Source organism: Chiloscyllium plagiosum, unplaced genomic scaffold (assembly GCF_037043375.1).
Source record: "Chiloscyllium plagiosum isolate Xiang-an unplaced genomic scaffold, Cpla_swu_hap1 HiC_scaffold_3, whole genome shotgun sequence".
Lineage (NCBI taxonomy): Eukaryota > Metazoa > Chordata > Chondrichthyes > Orectolobiformes > Hemiscylliidae > Chiloscyllium > Chiloscyllium plagiosum.
The window spans coordinates 16,105,031-16,121,472 of NW_028270141.1; the positions used below are offsets into that span (position 1 = coordinate 16,105,031).

General features: G+C 45.2%; 1 long non-coding RNA gene across 1 annotated transcript; it reads left to right on the forward strand.

Annotated features, from left to right (window-relative positions):
• Window positions 1-809: 809 nt before the first annotated feature.
• On the forward strand, window positions 810-16,098 carry LOC148150523 (uncharacterized). Its single transcript, XR_015751777.1, has 3 exons — window positions 810-1,083; window positions 1,478-1,529; window positions 15,596-16,098. It is a non-coding gene; the product is annotated as an uncharacterized LOC148150523 (long non-coding RNA).
• The last annotated feature ends 344 nt before the right edge of the window (window positions 16,099-16,442 follow it).

Below are 16,442 nucleotides of genomic sequence, written 5' to 3' on the forward strand. Positions count from 1 at the left end.
AAATTTAGAATATTTAGAGTATCATCTTCTAGCTAAAATTGCCATTTCCATGCCAGTGAACCCGACAACATATTTAAAAGTAATGTGCATTACTTTCCAGATTTCAATTTATTCTGTTTTAAGTGTTCATCAAGTGGTTGTCCACCCTTAGCATCGACACTAACATCAATTAAAATTTAAGCGTTTTTTTTACAGATTCATAGTTTTGCTAATATCTCATTGCATTTTTGAAGTAGCTATCTGGTCCAGCTGTGCACTTAATCTGAATCTGGGTGACCTGAGAAATAGAAATCATTTCCATGCAGTGAATTTTCGTAGAGGACTTGATAAATTTTGCATCATTACAAATGTATTTGTCAAAATTATCAGCTCTCGCCTTGGTTGGTTTGCTTGCGCAACCCAGAACGCTTGAGAGATGAGACTGGCCGGGTAGCCAGCTCCTGAAAAAGTAGAAAGTGCACATTTATCTTTCCTTTGTCTGTCTTCTATGGAGGTTTCATTTGCTGGCCCAAGTTAGAGGCTGTGAATCATTGGCTTGTAACTCCTGCACCAAAGCGCTGAACCTGAGTCCAAGAGCAATTTAATTTGGTCTCTGTTTTGTGCAGATCCTTCATGGATGCCAGTTATGTAACTTCCAAGTATTTGTTGTTTCACCAATTGGAAGGTTGGCACATAAGAAAGGACAAACTTATTCTGTAACAGACGACTGCTGTGTATAAATACCAATCACCATAGGAAACCAAGTAAGCTGCTGAAACACTGTTCAAAAGCACAATTGGTTCCTCAGGAAGCGTTTTTGTTATATCCTTTTCATTGGAGGAACTCAAAAAGAAAATACAACATTTCTTTATTCAATAATATACTTCCACAACATAACAATTCTGTGCGGGATTACTGAAGAGTTGCCAAACTAAAGCAATAACAGCTGTGAAGAGCCAAAGTGAAGAAAAGACCGATGTGATATATTTGTATGAAATTAAATTTTTAAACAGAATTAAGTATTGTGAAAAGAAATGAATGGCATGTGTTAAATAATAAATAAAAAAAGGCTTCGTAACATGCATTCGAATCATGACCGGTCAGGTATGTATTTTGTTTCTGGTGTTTGCTTGATTGTGAAATTAAAAAAAACTTGTATTTAAATCTTGTCTTCCACATTCTCAGGATGTCCTGAAGAGGATACAGTCAGTGGTTGGCATGGAGTTGAATAACCTTTGCTGAACTATAGAACTGATAGGCAAATCGAAAGGAACAAGTGCAACTTATTCTGATTTTTTTAAAGTATAAGTATACAAGTTATGTCTCAGTAAGCTTTGCACGGTCAAGAAAGAGAGATCTTATCCGGAGTGACACACAGTCTGAGTGAATATATTATTCAGGAAATTTGGAGGCAGCGTAGGAATTTGGTGCAGAGGGGAAGAGGTGGTTTTTGCTTCCTTTAATTTTGGCTGATAGTTTGCATGTTTTTTTTTAACAGGATGCATTTAAACTCAGGATCAGGAGCCCAGTACAAATGACTGACATCACAGGTAAACCACAAGTTCATTAGTTAGTGATAGCTACTAATTTAACTACAGGTTATTTTCAGACTGAAGATAGGTAGGGGAAATATTTATAGGTTACAAATTAAATGACCAGTACATTTAAAGAAAAAAATCAAATTAACGAAACTAAGTATTAAAATAGAGATGTCATGCCTGGTGATGTGTTGCATCTGCTTGATGAGGGAGCTGGTGGACCCCGTTGGAGTTCATGTGACCACATCTGTAGCAGGTGTTGGCTGCTTGAGGAACTCCGGCTCAGAGGTGATGAGCTGAACGCTGAGCTTCGAACACTGCGACACCTCAAGAAGGGGGAAATTTACCTGGATGCTGTTTTTCAGGAGGCAGTCACATCCCTTACCTAAACTACTTCAAGTTCGGTCAATGGTCAAGGATCAGAAGGTGTGACTATGAGCAATGCATGTAGAAGGATGCAGGTGGTAATACTGAAGGAACCTTAGCCCTTGAGGTTGTCTAACAGGCTTGAGATTCTATCTCCCAGTGTGGATAAGCATGGGGGCTGCAAGGAGGATGAGTAAACTCCCCAAGCCATGGTACAGGTAGCCATTCAAGAGTGGGGAGAAAAGAGAAATGTATTTGTAATTGGGGATAGCATAGTCAAGGGAATATACACCTCTCTGTGACCAGGATTGAGAGTCCCGAAGGTTATGTTGCTTGCCTGGTTCCCAGACTCAGGATATCTCATCAGAGATGCAGGGGAACTTGGAGTGGGTGGGGAAAGATGTAGATTAGATTAGATTAGATTACAGTGTGGAAACAGGCCCTTCGGCCCAACAAATCCACACCGACCCGCCGTAGCGAAACCCACCCATACCCCTACATTTACCCCTTACCTGACACTACGGGCAATTTAGTATGGCCAATTCACCTGACCCTGCACATCTTTGGACTGTGGGAGGAAACCGGAGCACCAATGTAGTTGTCGTGGTCCAAATAGATACCAATAATAGAGATGGAAAGAGGAAAGAGATTCTGCTGAGGGAATATGAATAGCTTGGGGCTAAATTAAAAAGCAGAACTAAAAGGTAATCATCTCTGGGTTACCACTGGACCCACGAGCAAATTGATGCAGGGTCAACAAGATTAAAGCAGTAAATGCATGGTTGAAAGATTGGTGTGGGAGGAATGGGCTTGAGTTCATGGGACATTGGCTCCAGTCCTAGGGAATGAGGGAACTGTTCCAATGGGACAGGCTCTACCTGAATCATGCTGGGACCAGAGTCTTGGCAAATTGCATAACGAGAGTTATCAATAGAGCTTTAAACTAAATAGTAAGGGGATTCAGCTACGTGGAAAGTTATAGGAAAAGTTAAAGGTGTGTCAGGCTCAGCAGAGGTTACTAAAGCTTCCAGAAGAAGCAAAACGTCAGAGAGTATGGAAAGTGTCTGGAACCTAAGTTCAGACACAGCAGGTAAAAGAGCACAGGACTGAGGGTTTTGTACTGAAATGCACACAGTATATGAAAGAAGCTAAATAAGTTTGTTGGGCAGATTTAAATTAGCACGTATGATGCTGTGGGTATCACAGAGATATTACTGCAAGGGGCTAAGGCCTAGAAACTGCACAGTAGCTCAGTGGTTAGCACTACTGCTTTACAATATCAGGAACCTGGGTTCAATTCCAGCCTTAGGTCCTGTCTGTGTAGAGTTTGGACATTCTCCCTGTTGGCATGGGTTTCCATCAGGTGCTCTGGTTTCCTCCCACACTCCAATGGTGTATAGGTGAGGTGGATTGGCCATGCTAAATTGCCCATAGTGCAGGCTAAATGGGTCAGCCAAAGGAAATATGTGGTTATAGGGTAGGGTGGGGTTGGTGAGTCTGGGTGGGATGCTCTTTGGAAGGTTGGCGTGGGCTGAATGTCCTCTTTCTGCACTGTCAGGATACTATAATTTTATGAACTGAATATCCAAGGATATATATCCTATTGAAAGGACAGGCTGAGGGGATTGTTTTGTGTTGTCAGTAAAAATGTAAGTAAGTTGATTGCATGAAGTGATAGAGAGTAGGAAGGTTAGAGTTGAAGAACTGCAAAGGAAATAGGGCCCTGTGAATAGGCCTTCCAGAAGTAGTCAGAATGTGGGTAGGAAAATAAATCAGGCAATAGAAAAGGTATGTAAGAAAGGCACCCTTACAAAAATCATGGGGTACTTCAATATGCAAGTGGACTGGAAAAATCAGATGGGGAGTAGATCTCAAGAAAAGAAATTCATGGAACGTCTACAAGACTGATTTTGTGTCAACTTGTGGTAGAGCCCACTAGGGAACAGGCAATTCTGGATTTGATGACATGTGATGAGGCAGACTTGAGTGGGGAGCTTAAAGTGAAAGCAGCCTCGGAAGCAGTGAACACAGCATAATAATATTCACCCCATATTTGAAAGGTAGAAGCTGCAATCAGATGTCACAGTATTATAATGGAGTCAAGGTAACAACAAAGACATGAGGGAGTTTCTGGCCAGAGTTGATTGGAAGGGGAGCCGAGCAGAGAAGATGGTGGACCAGCAATGGGAGGAAGTTCATGAGGCACAACAGAAATTCACCTCAAGGAAGAAGAAACATACCAAGGGAAGATGAGGCAACCAGGGCTGAGAAGTCAGGGATAGCATAAAAGCAAAAGAAAAGCATACAATGTGGTGAAGAATAGTGGGAAGCCAGAGGTTTGGGAACCCTTTAAAAACCATCAGCAGGGATAACTAAAAAAGCAATGGGCGGGGTGGGGGGTTTTAGGGAAGAAGATGAAATATGAGACTAAGCGAGCAAGTAATTTTAAAGAAGATTTCAAAAGGTTTTTTTGAGCTAAAAGGTCAGAGAGAAGCAAGAGTGAATATCGGATGACTGGAAAATGAGGCTGAAGAAGTAGCAATGAGGAGCAAAGAAATGGCAGAGGAACTGAGTAGGCACTTTGCATCAGTTTTCACAGTGCAAGACACCAGCTGCATCCCAGAACGATAAGACTGTCAGGGCCCAGAAGCAAGTGTGGTGGCAGCAACTCAGGAGAAGGTGCTGGGGACGCTGAAGGAGGATTAATCACCCAGACCGGATGGACTATACCCCAGATTTCTGAAGGAGGTAGCTGAGGAGATTGAAGAAGCATTGGTGGTGATCTTTCAGGGAGGGTCACAGGGGGCTGCAAAGTGGCTAATGTCACACTCCTGTTTAAGAAGGGAGGGAGGCAGAAAGCAGGAATCTCTCGGCCAATTAGACCAACCTCAGACATTGGTAAGAATTTAGAGTCCATTATTAAGTATGAGATTGCAGAATACTTGGAAGTGCATAGTAAAACAGGGCTGAGACTGCACGGCTTTGTCAAGGGGCTGGGGCAGGGAGGAATCATACCTGACAAATCTTTTAGAATTCTTTAAAGAGGTAACAAGCAAGTGAGACAAAGAAGAGCCAGCGGATGTGATCTATTTGGATTTCCAGAAGGCTTTTAAAAAGGTGCCATGCACGAGTCTACTAAATAGGAGACCATGGTATTAGTGGAAAGGTATTGGCATCGATAGAGGATTGGCTGACTGGCAGAAGGCACACAGTAGGGACAAAGGGGCCATTTTCACTGACAGTCAGTTACTAGTGGTTTTCTGCTGGCGTATGCATTGGGGTCACAACTGCTCACGATATACATTAATGACATGGACAAAAGAACTAAGGGTGTTCTTGCTAAGTTTGCAGATAAGACAAAAATGGGTGGAGGGACAGATAGTGTTGAGGAAGCGGGAGGCTGCAGAAGGGCTTGGGCAGACTAAGACAGTGGACAAAGAAGTGGCAGATGGAAAACAATGTGGGAAAGTATGAGGATATACACTTTGGTAGGAAGAACGCAGGCATAGATAATTTTCTAAATAGGGAAATGCTTCAGAAGTCTGAAACACAAAAGGACTTGGGGATCCGAATTCAGGATTCTCATAAGGTTAATACGTACATTCAGTTGGTAATTAGTAAGGCAAATGCAATGTTAGCATTTAAGAGGACAAGAATAAAAGGGCGGCATAGTGGCTCAGTGGTTAACACTGCAAGACGCCAGGTTCGAGTCCAGCCTCGGGTCACTGTCTGTGTGGAGTTTGCACATTCTCCCTGTGTCTGTGCGGGTTTCCTCCGGGTGCTCCAGTTTCCTCCCACAATCCAAAGATGTGCGGGTTAAGTGAATTGGCCATGCTAAATTACCCACAGTGTTCAGGGATGTGTAGGTTAGGTGCATGAGTCTGGGGTAAATGTAGAGTAATGGGGAATGGGTTTAAAGAACAAAGAACAAAGAAAATTTACAGCTCAGGAACAGGCCCTTTGGCCCTCCAAGCCTGAGCCAATCCAAATCTACTGTCTAAACCTGTCAGTCAATTCCTAAGCATCTGTATCCCTCTGCTTCCCACCTACTCATGCATCTGTCCAGACGCATCTTAAATGAATCTACCGTGCCTGCCTCTACTACCTCTGCTGGCAACGCAGTGCAAGTATTCTCCTACTTAATAATGGACTCTAAAATCTTCTGAGGGTCAGTGTGGACCTGTTGGGCCGAAGGGCCTGTTTCCACACTGTAGTTGTTCTACGATCTATGATGTATGAAATGTACCACTGAGGCTTTATAAGGCTCTGCTCAGATTGCATTCGGAATATTGCGAGTGGTTTTGAGCCCTGCATTTAAGGAAGGTTGTGTGGTATTTGAGGGTGTCCAGAGGAGGTTCACAAGAATGATCGCAGGGATGAAGGGCTTGTCATGAGGAGTGGTTGATGACTCTGGCTCTGTGCTCAATGGAATTTAGACAGACTAAGGGGGCATCTCACTGAAACTTTCAGAACATTGAGAGGCTTGGATTAGAGTGGAGGTGGAGAAGATGTTTTCATGAGTAAGAAAGACAAGGACCCGAGGGCGCAGCTTTAGAGTGAAGGAACGACCCTTTAGAACTGAGACGAGGAGAAATTCCCTCAGCCAGATTGTGGTCAATTTGTGGAACTTATTACCACAGAGGGCTGTGAAGGCCAAGTGAATTGAGTGTACTTAAGAGAGACATAGATAGGTCTTGTTTAATAAGGGGATTGAGGGTTATGTAGAGAAGGCAGGAGAATGGGGTTGAGAAATACATCAGGAGAAAGTGAGGATGTCAGATGCTGGAGATCAGAGTTGAGAGCGTAGTGCTGGAGAAGCACAACAGGTCAGACAGCATCCAAGGAGTTGGGGAATCGACATTTCGAGCATAAGCCCTTCCTAATGAACAGCTTATGCTTGAAATAATGATTCTCCTGCTCCTCAGATGCTGACTGACCTACTGTGCTTTTCCAGCACTACGCTCTCGACTTGAGAAATATATCAACCACGATCAAATGACAGATTGGACCCAATGGGCCGAATTGCTGAATTCTGCTCTTGTACGTCAGGGTCTTTTAAATTATACGTTCAAAAGAGTGCTTACACACTAAAAAAAAGTCCATTCTAACATATGTTTTACAGTTCACAAAATTCACTGTCAGGAATGACTAAAAGCAAAGTTTTTATGTGATGCAACATGAATAAATCAAGTACATCTGTCTGTTTTTGGGTGTGGGCAAATGTGTATCTAGAAGCTTGTCTTGTGTATATATACATGTGGTCTTTTTTTAGATTTCCCAAATGTCTTGGGATCCCAACAGTACTGGTTTATCAGATCTTGACACTAAAGAAATTGGTTCAATTCAAGAGTTTGAGTTTGTTTGTCACTACACCAGCACCGTCCGCAAAATATTTTGCCCCTGAAGTCTGTTTTGTATGAATCTCAAAGAGTTTGTTTCCTGAAGAAGGGCTTGTGCCCGAAACGTCGATTCTCCTGTTCCTTGGATGCTGCCTGACCTGCTGCGCTTTTCCAGCAACACATTTTCAGCTCTGATCTCCAGCATCTGCAGCCCTCACTTTCTCTCAATTCAAGAGTTTGTCCGTTTTGAGGTTTTATAGAGAAAGACAAGCTAAATATGTGGATTGCATTTCCTCATTTCTTGTAAATGAGTATATTTTCTCTGCTCCATCTTTTGTCCAACATGTTCTCAACATGTTCCATCATTCTGTTTTCTATTAACATCTTCCAACTTCCTATTATCTCCACCATTGAAATTCATGGAGAGTTTATTTTTAATTCATTCATAGGGTGTGGGTGCTAATGGAATGACCAACATTTGTTCCTTATTCCGAGGTGAGTGACTTGCTTGGCCAATTCAGAAGACAGTTAAAAGCCGCATTGTGATGGAGTTACGCTTTGAGAAGAGGGTATGGCTGAGTGTTATTGTCACAAGACAATTAATCCAGAGGCACAGGTGATGTTCTGGGGACCATGGTTCAAATCCCACTATGGCAGGTGAGGCAGCATGGTGGCTCAGTGGTTTGCTCTGTTGTCGCATGGCGCCAGGGACCCGGGTTCAATTCCTCCCTTGGGCGGCTATCTGTGTGGAGTTTGCACATTCTCCCCGTGTCTGCATGAGTTTCCTCTGGTTTCCTCCCACAATCCAACAATGTGCAGGTTAGATAAATTGGCTATGCGAAATTGCCCATAGTGTTCAGGGATGTGTAGGTTAAGTGCATTGGTTAGGGGTGAATATAGTGTAATAGGGTAGGGGAATGGGTCTGCGTGAGTTATTCTTTGGAGGGTCAGTGTGGACTTGAAGGGCCTGTTTCCACACTGTGGGGTTTCTAGATTCAAGAGTCAAACATAGGCCAGGCTAGCTAAAGATGATGGATTTCCTCCCTTAGAGGACATTCACATCTTGATTGCTTTTTGCAACAATTGATGATGGCTTCACATTCACGATTGAGATTAGTTTCCAGTTTAGATTTTAGAGTCATAAGTCATAAGAGATGTACAGCACAGAAACAGACTCTGCAGTCTAACTCGTCCTTGCCAACCAGATATCCTCACCTAATCTAGTCCCATTTGCCAGCACTTGTCCCATATTCCTCTAACTCTTTTTTATTCATGTGCCCATCCAACTCCTTTCAAATGCTGTAATTGTACCATCCTCCACCACTTCCTCTGACAGCTCATTCCAGACATGCACCACCTCTCCGTGAAAAAGTTGTCCCTTGAGTACCTTTTATATCTTTTCCCTCTCACCCCACCTCTATGCCGTCTAGTTCCAGACTCCCCCACCCCAGGGAAAAAAAAGCTTGTCTATTTATCCTATCCATGACCCTCATGATTTTATAAACCCCTATGGGGTCACCCCTCAGCCTATGACCCTCCAGGGGAATTCCAACAGCTGCCAGTAATGGGATTTAAAACCATGTTCTCAGTGTAATAGGGACTATAGATGGCTAGTTCAGTGATCTTGTCACTTCATCAGCACCGTCCGCAAAATATTTTGCCCCTGAAGTCTGTTTTGTATGAATCTCAAAGAGTAGTTAACAAACCTCAATGAAACCTGGTGTACATAAAATGTATGGACTAAGGAAGGAGTTTTTTTTCTTATTATGAATCCCAGAGTGGGATTCTGCATTTTTTTAAACATTGCACTAACATTGGGAGATGGAGCAATTTCACATTTTTTTAAAGCATGCTATATGCTGCTTTATCTAATATCCAACTGATCATTTCAGAATGCTTTGGATTGTCTTAGCTACTGTGGTGAGGTTTGTTACAGCTGTCAAAATATGAACAGAGTCTTTGCTGCAGGTTGTTGACTGTGGATTGGTCTGTTTAGGTGCCACACGAATTGGTGCAAATAAAGATGATCTTCCAAACTTTCCATTTATAGCAACCTTATGATTGGGGCTCTGGTGATGCAAATCTTCAATTTGTCAAGCTGCGTTTTTGACTGTCTGCATCTCTCTCGTCTTCCATTCATCATGCCAATTGTGATTAAGCAGAGTGAGAAGGAGGCATTTAAGAAGATTTCTTTTCAGGCTTGTGGTTACAGAGCATCAATCAGGCAGGGAAAAGCCTCGAGGGAGAGCTGCATATTTGTAAGAATATTGAGTTAACACAGCCAGGCAAAGATACAGGGCTTGCCATGTGCCCTCTCTGCCTTTGTTATAACGTGAAACAATGCTTCCACGGGTTGGCTAAGAATAATCATAATCTTGAGAACTCAGTTACATTTGCCAACAGTGACTGATTTTGGAAATAAATAAAAAATATAGATGTTACTTTTTTTTTCTGCAAGAAAGACTTCCGCAGACTCTGCTTGTGCAGTTGAAATGACACAGTATGTTCAGAATAGTTGACAGTGCATATGGCTGCCGTTCCGTTCACTCTTGACCTATCCCATAATGTGGAAGATGTCACAGACCACATGTCTTCAGGACTCTACCACCAAATATAGGCCCCATTTTGTCTGAGCAGCAATTTTTCAGTTCTGTACGGAAAGGCAGGGGTGAGACAGGCAGTGATGACAGCTGATTGCTGTCAGCCTGGAATAGCCCATTTCTCCTTGAGAGCAAACCCCCATTCCTCCACCCAAAGACCGTAACTCCTGCTTTGACTGTCACCCTCTCCAGCCACCACCACCCCCCCCCCCCCCCCCGAGCTACTCTTTGGAAATCTGAATCTGAATCACAAAGATGTTACAGACCAGGCCAGACCCCCTCAAAATATTTCAAGAAGACAGCCCAGACCCTAACTTTGCTCGTTGCTTTAAGCAGGTGTGAGGTGGATATTCCAGGAGTGATGCAGCTGGCCCAACCACTCGGTTTTAAACAACACAGAATTTATTTACACACGGACAAAAAGAAAACAAATTTAGAATAACATAACTATTTGAAAACTCAACTGACACAAAAACGCAACTTATTTCTTGCACCCCTTGGCAAAAAAGTTAATTCAAATACAGTCCTTACAGGAGAAGATGTCAGAGAGAGAGTGAGAGAGAGTGAGAGAGAAGGGATCAGGATGGAGCTGTTTCTTTGGGTCCACAGCTAAAACCAACCCAAAACTAGAAAAAATCCTGAATTAGGAGAACTGGCCTCTCCTCTTTCATTGTACAAGTGTTTTTTTAAAAAAAACTTAAAAGTAGATATTTTAAGACACATCAGAACCTGTGCCTTCACCACCCCTCTCCAAAAGAAAAACAAGGACAGAATAACCTTGTGAAAGGAGCAGCATCATCACAAACAGACTTGTGAGCCCTAGTTCAGGATTTTCTTAAGGTTAACATGCAGGTTTAGTTGGCAGCTATGGAGACAAATGCAATGTTAACATTCACTTCAAGAGGGCTACAATACAAGAGGAGAGATGTACTGCTGAGGCTGCGTAAGACTCTGGTCAGACCGCATTTGAAAATTGTGAGGAGTTTTGGGTGCCATATCAAAGGAAGCATGTATTGGCATTGGAGGGAGTCCAGAGAAGGTTTACAAAAATGATCCTGGGGATGAAGTGTCTGTCATATCTGTAGCAGTTGAGGACTCTGGTTCTGTACTCAACAGAATTTAGAAGGTTGAGGGGGGGGGGGATCTGATTGAAATTTACAAAATATTGAAAGGCTTAGATAGAGTAAACATGGAGAAGATGTTTACACTAGTAGGAGAGGCTAGGACCTAAAAACACAGCTTCAGGTGAAAGGGATAACTCTTTAGAATTCAGATGAGGAGGAATTTCTGTGGTCAATCTGTGAAACTCATTATCACACAGGGCTGTGGAGGCCAGGGCAGTGAGCATATTTAAACAGAGATAGATAGGTTCTTGATTAGTACAGTGATACAAATTTAGGGGGAGAAGGAAGGAGAATGAAGTTGAGAAGCCTATAAGCCATGATTGATTGGTGGAATAGACTTGATGGGCAGGATGGTCTAATTTTGCTCCTATGCCGCATGGCGTTTCTAGGCTAATCTTCACTGAGTTTCTTGTCTCCTCTCATTGGGATCTCCCAGGCATGGTTGCCCTAAAGTTACCTGAAGTTACCTGCCTTCACTTTATCATGGGAAGTTGTAGGTCCATTACTGTCTTGATACTGTTGGGAGTACAAAGTTTGGCCAGAAGCTCTCTTGTCCATATCTATGGTGTGCCAAGTTCTACTGCACTAATTCAAGCTGCTCCTAGTCTATTATTGTTCCATGGCAGCCAATTAGCTCTTGTCAATAAGGTACCAATGAACTTTTAGATTGAATTTTGGGCAATCTGTCTGCCCCTATAAAATCTACTCACTGCACTTGTCCTCAAGAAAATTATGTCCCAAAGGGTGAACAGTCTTACCACTAAATTACCTTTCATAAGCTGCTTGAAAAGATTAGGAATTAAATTTGCTGTGGGTATTTACTAATTGCTGAATATGCAAATTAAAGCTATAATATAAAACTCATGTAGATAAATCTTGAATTGGTACAAAAGCATAAATTGTGAGATAAGTTGGAGCCGATTGTACGTTCTCATTAAAGTCAATGAAAGTAAAAAGTAAGAGAAAGATGAAGTGGGTTGTTGGTTCATTATTAGCTGTGGTACTCTTATGTTCAAAATCAAAATCTGCCCTAATGTCTGTCAGATTGTTGCATTTACAGCATAATGCTTTGTCGTAAGATAAAAATGTCTGGTTGTGGTATTAGCATGCAGTACAGTAGTTTTGAGCTCGGGCATGTCCCTAGAACCACTACAGTATGAAAGTAGGCCATTCAACCCATTGATGTCTGGATCAGTGGTGCTGGAAGAGCACAGCAATTCAGGCAGCATCCGAGGACAGGCAAAATCAACGTTTCGGGCAAAAGCCCTTCATCAGGAATAAAGGCAGAGAGCCTGAAGCATGGAGAGATAAGCTAGAGGAGGGTGGGGGTGGGGAGAGAGTGGCATAGAGTACAATAGGTCAGTGGGGAAGGAGATGAAGGTGATAGGTCAGGGAGGAGAGGGTGGAGTGGATAGGTGGAAAAGGAGCTGGGCTGGTCGGACAAGTCCGGACAGGTCAGGGGATCGGGTTGCTGGAGGTTAGAAGCTAGGATGAGATGGGGGAAGGGGAAATGAGGAAACTGTTGAAATCCACATTGATGCCCTGGGGTTGAAGTGTTCCGAGGCGGAAGATGAGGCGTTCTTCCTCCAGGCGTCTGGTGGTGAGGGAGTGGCGGTGGAGGAGGCCCAGCACCTCCATATCCTCGGCAGAGTGGGAGGGGGAGTTGAAATGTTGAGCCACTGGGCGATTTGGTTGATTGGTGCGGGTGTCTCGGAGATGTTCCCTAAAGCGCTCTGCTAGGAGGCGCCCAGTCTCCCCAATGTAGAGGAGACCGCATCGGGAGCAACGGATACAATAGATGATATTAGTGGATGTGCAGGTAAGGCTTTGATGGATGTGGAAAGCTCCTTTGGGGCCTTGGATAGAGGTGAGGGAGGAGGTGTGGGCGCAGGTTTTACAGTTCCTGCGGTGGCAGGGGAAAGTGCCAGGATGGGAGGGTGGGTCGTAGGGGGGCGTGGACCTGACCAGGTAGTCACGGAGGGAACGGTCTTTGCGGAAGGCGGAGAGGGGTGGGGAGGGAAATATATCCCTGGTGGTGGGGTCTGTTTGGAGGTGGCGGAAATGTCAGCGGATGATTTGGTTTATGCGAAGGTTGGTAGGGTAGAAGGTGAGCACCAGGGGCGTTCTGTCCTTGTTGCGGTTGGAGGGGTTGGGTCTGAGGGCGGAGGTGCGGGATGCGGATGAGATGCGTTGGAGGGCATCTTTAACCACGTGGGAAGGGAAATTGCGGTCTCTAAAGAAGGAGGCCATCTGATGTGTTCTATGGTGGAACCGCTCCTCCTGGGAGCAGATACGGCGGAGGCGGAGGAATTGGGAATACGGGATGGCATTTTTGCAAGAGGTAGGGTGGGAAGAGGTGTAATCCAGGTAGCTGTGGGAGTCGGTGGGTTTGTAGAAGATGTCAGTGTCAGGTCGGTCGTCACTGATGGAGATGGAGAGGTCCAGGAAGGGGAGGGAGGTGTCAGAGATGGTCCAGGTAAATTTAAGGTCAGGGTGGAATGTGTTGGTGAAGTTGATGAATTGCTCAACCTCCTCGCGGGAGCATGAGGTGGCGCCAATGCAGTCATCAATGTAGCGGAGGAAGAGGTGGGGAGTGGTGCCGGTATAATTACGGAAGATCAACTGCTCTACGTAGCCAACAAAGAGACAGGCATAGCTGGGGCCCATACGTGTGCCCATGGCTACCCCTTTGGTCTGGAGGAAGTGGGAGGATTCAAAGGAGAAATTGTTAAGGGTGAGGACCAGTTCGGCCAAACGAATGAGAGTGTCGGTGGAGGGGTACTGTTGGGAACGTCTGGAGAGGAAAAAACGGAGGGCTTGGAGGCCCTGGTCATGGCGGATGGAGGTGTAGAGGGATTGGATATCCATGGTGAAGATGAGGCGTTGGGGGCCGGGAAATGGAAGTCTTGGAGGAGGTGGAGGGCGTGGGTGGTGTCTCGAACGTATGTGGGGAGTTCCTGGACTAGGGGGGATAGGACAGTGTCGAGGTAGGTAGAGATGAGTTCAGTGGGGCAGGAGCATGCTGAGACAATGGGTCGGCCAGGGTGGTCAGGCTTGTGGATCTTGGGAAGGAGGTAGAACCGGGCAGTGCGGGGTTCCCGGACTATGAGTTGGAAGCTGTGGGTGGGAGATCTCCTGAGATGATTAGGTTCTGTACGGTCTGGGAGATGATGGTTTGGTGATGGGGGGTGGGGTCATGGTCAAGGGGGCGGTAGGAAGAGGTGTCCTCGAGTTGGTGTTTGGCTTCAGCGATGTAGAGGTCAGTGCGCCAGACTACCACTGCGCCCCCTTTGTCCGCTGGCTTGATGGTGAGGTCAGGATTGGAGCAGAGGGATTGGAGGGCTGCGCGTTGTGAGGGTGAGAGGTTGGAGTGGGGGAGGGGGGTCGACAGGTTGAGGCGGTTAATGTCCCGGCGGCAGTTGGAAATGAAGAGGTCGAGGGCAGGTAACAGGCCAGCGCGGGGTGTCCAGGTGGATGCAGTGTGTTGGAGGTGGGCGAAGGGGTCCTCGGAAGGTGGGCGGGAGTCCTGATTATGAAAGTAAGCTCGGAGGCGGAGGCGACGGAAGAATTGTTCGATGTCACGGCGTGTATTAAATTCATTGATGCGTGGACGGAGGGGGACGAAGGTGAGTCCTTTGCTGAGGACTGATCGTTCGTCCTCAGTGAGGGGGAGGTCTGGGGGGATGGTGAAAACTCGGCAGGGCTGGGAGCTGGGAGCTGGTGTGGGTGTAGAGCTGGGAGTGGGGTCGGAGCCAGTACCTGGAGTGGGTGTGATGGTGGGGGGAATGGGGGTAGAGTCATGAGCAGGGGTAGTGTTCCCCTCGGGGTTCTGGGGGGTGGGGATAGTGACAGTGGGGTCTGTGGGGGGCGTGTCAGCAGAATGCAGGTGAGTGGCGCTGGTGGGGGCGGAAGTGTTGGCAGACACGGCAGTAGGGGTGGCGGAAGTCACTGAGCGTGTGGCATCGGCAATGATGTGAGGGGTGGGTGTGACGCATGAGGAATTGTGAGGGGTGGAAGTGGCTGTGGGAGTGGCCATGATGGGGGCAGAAGTGACATCATCAATCAGCGTGGGGGTGGTAGCTGCATCAGCCACATGGCTAATGGTGTTTCCGAGGCCAGGGGAATCTTCTGGAATGTTCAAGGAGCGCTGGTTATGGAGCTGGGTAGATAAAAGTTTGTTGTACTTACAGTTTTTGATGTTTGAGATGGAATTGAAATACTGTTTGTTGAGAGTATGAATTCTCCTGAGGATGTAGTACAGAGTGGGTCCTTTGCAATTCTGAGAGAGTGTGGCCCTCAGCTGAGGCAGGGCAGACTGTAGAGAGGTTAGGTACCGGCGCATTGCTGCAAGCGTGGAGCGGAGGATCTTGATGGAGAACCGTTGCTGGTGTTTTTGAATCTGTAGTCTGTACTGTTTGTCCTGTTCGGGTCCGAACTCTGCTGGTTTAAAGGTGGTCCGGAGTCCGTGTGGGGTGAGTTGGTTACGGAGACAGGCACTGAGGAAGCAAATGTAACTGTGATAGCGAGTTTGTTTCAGGACATGGTTGAAGAGCTTCAGGGCTGAGGAAATGACCTGGCCCATTGAGTCAACACTGTGTCTCTAAAGAGCATCCCACCCACATCTATTTCTTTAACTTTGCTTTTCCCAGCCTGCACATCCCTGGACGCTTGGGGCAATTTGGCATGGCCAATCCACCTGACCTGCACATCTTTGGATCTTGGGAGGAAACCAGTGCACCCGAAGGAAACCCATGCAGACACAGGGAGAACATGCAAACTCCACACAGACAGTCGCCTAAGGCTGGAATTGAAACCAAGTCCCGAGCACTATGAGGCAGCAGTGGTAGCCACTGAGCCACTTTGCCACCCACCATGGTGCTTGCATTTACATTGTCCTTCTGAGCTTCATATTAAAATGAAAAAAAGAGCACAATATTCTGTTATGCATCATCTGTAAGATGTTATTATGAATCATTCTCAGAATGGTCAGAATGTTGATGTGATTCTGAGATTTGCCAATTTAAGTTCAAAGAAATTGATTGAATGGGTGAATTTCGAGTTTGCTTACTGCTGATTCATTATTAATGCTTTACAAAATTTGGATGCGACTGGAACTGCAAAATATAATACAATATAAAAACCATGTTGAAAATGCTAAGTATCTTGTATTCATTTTGCATCTGTGAAATTGGCTTGCTGTCTGGTTTACATCAGTGCCTCAAATGCATTCAGCTTATAATGATTCATATCGAATATTGTCAAAACCTTGTCAGAAGTGATAGCAATTAAACATATTAATAGTTGCTTTGTAGTACAGTACTTGAGTATTGCTAAAAAGGAAATGAAGCATTTCACCCTGAACTTAGTAGGATAATTCCCAAGAAATACCAAGGTAAAGGGAGGAACGAAGATAAGCTCTATGAGAGGAGAATGTTGATTGGTTGGCAAGTGATTGATAGAGGCACTTTCATGGAGAATGTGCCCATTCATGATGAC